General features: G+C 39.4%; 1 pseudogene; it reads left to right on the forward strand.

The window, feature by feature from the left end:
* The first annotated feature begins 359 nt into the window (after nucleotides 1-359).
* On the forward strand, nucleotides 360-1,241 carry LOC146041471 (chemerin-like receptor 1; annotated as a pseudogene).
* The last annotated feature ends 3,131 nt before the right edge of the window (nucleotides 1,242-4,372 follow it).

The following is a 4,372-nucleotide window of genomic DNA, read 5'->3' on the forward strand; positions in this document are numbered from 1 at the left end:
AATATAGTAAACATCTTTTACCTAAAAAAAAGTCTCTAGAGCAGATTTGTAACAGTTTGGTTTGTATTTGTATCGGTTAAGTAGAGAGTAATGTATCTGGCGTAGCAGTGGCCGCAAAGATGAGGAATTACCAATATAAATTATATAAAATTGTATTGATGAGATTGTTTTGTCAATACTGTAAGTATTACATTTTTTTTTTTTTTTTTTTGAAACTTTGTAGTAGAACATTTGACAACATGGAAGACACTTCAGCTGCATTTGACATTACAAGTAACGTAACAGATTACAGCCCCCAGAATGGAAATGAAGACTATACACTGTTTTTTTACATTTTAGTAATCAGTATTTAAATTATTTATATTGTAAGCATCATCCTGGGAATTATCGGGAATGGATTGGTCATCTGGATTGCTGGTTTCAAGATGAAGAAGACAGTTAATACTATCTGGTTTCTCAACCTAGCTGTTGCTGACTTTACTTTAAATGCCTCCATCCCTCTGCAAATTTTGGTGGGGATGTTCAAAAGTCGGAGTCTCTTCAGTGTAATTATTTGCAAGGCTGTATCGACTGTACTGTACCTCAACATGTTTCTCAGCACCTCTTTCCTAATGATCATCAGTGTTGACCGATGTACATCAGTCCTGTGTCCTGTGTGGTCACAAAACCACCGAACGCTCAGATTATCTTCAATGATCTCCGCAATTATCTGGGCATCCTGCTTTGTACTTAGTTCCCCATATCTTGTTTTCATGGACATTATTCTTGACCCAATTAACAATATTTCATACTGCATTCCCATATATAGTGAAGACTATCATACATCACTGATGAGGAGCAAAGCTATGCTCATTACTAGATTTGTCTTCATGTTCCTAATCCCATTTTCGATAATAATAACTTGTTATAGCCTTGTCACATGTAGACTGAGAAGAAGTAGGAAACTTTCTGGATCTGGTCGACCCTTTAAAGTCATCATTACCGTTGTAATTTGTTTCTTCTGCTTTTGGTTCCCAATCCATTTATTGTCCTTATTAGAGTATATGAATACTGAAATCAATCAAAATGTAACACTTATATTGTATAGCATTGCTTCTTGCTTATGTATCCTTAACAGCTGTGTAAATCCCATCATCTATGTATTTGTCGGGAGGGATTTCAAAAAGAGTTTATTTAAGTCCATCCCATTTCTTCTAGAGAAAACATTTGAAGACCGGTATTAATCTGATACAAAGCATTGATATGATTATCATCGGATGCACTATATGAGAAATTTGTATTTGCATATCAAAATAGATCATTTATTTAAAACTGCGGGAGCTCCTACTATCTTTATTAATGTAGTTCAGATAAGGAGATGCCCACCAGTTTAGCGAAAATAAAGGGTTAAAATTCAAGACATATACGAACAGATATGGTGACGAAGATAAAGATTGTGTTTATAGATTTTAAACCATGTAGGCAGATGTGGTTGAAGGATGCGGTTTTTAATTCAAGGGATAGATCCCATCAGGGTAATGTCTTTATTATTGGATAAATCCCACTGATGAAAAATAGGGAAGATACCTTGTTATTAGTTGCCTTAGTAGGCTTCACAATACTAGGCAATTGCCTTTATAGAGTTCAACAAGGAGGATTTGTCTCCATATATAATTTATATACAAGTTGAGACAATTGTATATGTAAACACTGTTTTGCTGGCACAATGCCCAGACACTGTATGGAGCAACTATGTTATAGTTCAGCAGTGTGAGGTTTTTTTTGTGTCTCAGAAGAACACTGATGACCTCTGCTGGTGATTGTCTTATATGGCACTATATACACATTTGGACATACAGTAAATCCCAGCTTTTAAATGTAAATTATTAGTGGTGCCTCTATTATCGACAAATACACAAATAGCTTTCCTATATAAACTTATTGTGTTTTGTATAAGTCTATTTGTATAGAGACACTGTGGAGACAGTGATCCTACTATTTTCCAATCAATAAATCTGACATTATATTCATGCAACCTGCATCATAACATCCTACAATCTGCCTAACACGGGTTAGGACACGTGTTTCGCATTTTAGCTTCCTCAAGCTAGCCAAATGATTGTCTCCACGTCTGGACCTATATTTCCATGTCCAGTCAATGGCTGGATCAGTTAGGATCATGTGGTATTTTATAGCCAATCATATGGCTGATTGTCCGGCATTGTGTCGAGGGAACTTCCGCCTTTCCCCAGGCTGCTGCGTGCTATGTCTTTGCGTGACCTCACGCCGTTAGTCACTTGACCAAGGCATCAGATCACGTGATTGGTCCAGTGTGCGGCTTCCACCAATCACAAAGTATCGGGACTCCGGCCCCGACGTCTGTGTGTTTAATATTCAACCCCGGAACCTGTATGTTCATTAATATTGTTCTTTTACATTAGAAATTTGTATTTATTCTTGTATCCTACATGCCTGGAATTGAATATATTAAGTGTGTGGTCTAATTTCCTCTTGTATGTGTAATGGTGGTTAATAAAACTTGTTTGTTTATGCGTGGTTGTGATTATTGTTATATCCTAAGCATGGATCGTAATGGACCCTGTGCTCTGTATATTCTATCATTAATAGTGCCTCTATTGTGACATTGGTTGTATATTGTTATACATATTTACATACTGTAATATCCAGGGGTGGATTGGGATGTAAAACCAGCCTGGGAAATTTATAGAAGCAGCCCTGGGGGCGGGGTCTGCTGGGGGGTACGGATCCTGTGTAATAGAATCTGATTTAGAGTTGCATGCAGTTGCAGTCTTCCTTGTATTTTTTGATGCATTTGTATATGCAACTTTATGCCAGGGTTGCTAGAATCAAAAGAAATATGGCCTGCTATTCTGCAATAGCAAAACTGGTGGCATAAAAAAAACCTGTAGGGGTGGGTTATATACCTATTACTACATTACTGACCCCCCTATACCAACCATTACATTACTGACCCCTCTATACCCACCACTATACTACTGACCCCTCTATACCCACCACTATACTACTGACCCCCTTATACCAACCACTATATTACTGACCCCCCTATACCCGCCACTACATTACTGACCCCTTTTTACCCGCCACTACATTACTGACCCCCCTATACGCGCCACCACATTACTGACCCCCCTATACACCCAACTACATTACTGACCCCTCTATACCCGCCACTACATTACTGACCCCCCTATACGTGCCACCACATTACTGACCCCTCTATACCCACCACTATACTACTGACCCCCCTATACGCGCCACCACATTACTGACCCCTTTTTACCCGCCACTACATTACTGACCCCTCTATACCCGCCACTACATTACTGACCCCTTTATACCCACCACTACATTACTGACCATTAGAAGTGCCATAAACAAGGACGGGCTGTACAAGCCAAGGACTGTATGTAATAGAACATGAAGGTGAGGGACGGGACGCGGATGGCCAGAAGGGCTACCCTGAGTTGGGGTGGGGGGAGAGCGGAAGGGCACACAGTAAAATCAATTTAAAAAGCAGTGCAGATTTCGAAGTTAAAAAAAAAAATTGTGAAACTTTTTTAAAAACGTGTGAAAATGATATAAAAAATGTGTAGGAATACAGTATTATTAAAGTGTTAGAGAATCATAATGACCCTACTACAGAATAGGATTATAAGGAGGTGTATGTAAAAATATGCGAGTATTGTATACATAATATGGCTGGTGATAGGAGGTGCATGATGTGTAGATTGTGCCCGTGACATAAAAAAAATGATCTTATTTGAAGAAAACAAATTGTGTTTGGTTAGTGAGTGCTTAGGTTATGTTTTATGGTATGGCATGAATATGGTGAAAAATGTCTGTAGAGTGACAACTGCTAAAGGTGTCACACCATTTTGTGATGTGAGTATGTATTTTGAGATATCCTCTATGGGTGTATTTCGAAATCACATCTAGAGCGCAGAGGCGTACCTAGATGTTCGTGGGCCCCATAGCAAAAGTTTGTAAGGGCCCCCTATTTAGCAACTGATGGTGATAAATGTATGTAAACCATATTACTTAGACAGCAAAGATGGGCCCCCTTCAGCTCTGGGCCCCAGAGCAGCTGCACCCCTTGCACCTATGGTAGTTACGCCCTTGGGTGGTTGTGGAGGAGGAGGTTGCAGAGGTGGTGGTTGCGGTGGAGGAGGTTGCGTAGGAGGAAGTGGCAGAGGAGGTGCAGTGGGAGGAGGAGGCCTGTGAGGTGCAGGTGGCAGAAAGTGGTAGGTATACATAATGCATCACTAATAATTTTTTGCCCTACTATTTGTTATGTAGCACTGCAGAATCAATTCTGTATTACTATAGTATTAAGTAAAAAACCTAAGTGGGT

This window comes from Crinia signifera, chromosome 19, assembly GCF_055691185.1.
Source record: "Crinia signifera chromosome 19, ASM5569118v1, whole genome shotgun sequence".
Taxonomy (NCBI): Eukaryota; Metazoa; Chordata; class Amphibia; order Anura; family Myobatrachidae; genus Crinia; species Crinia signifera.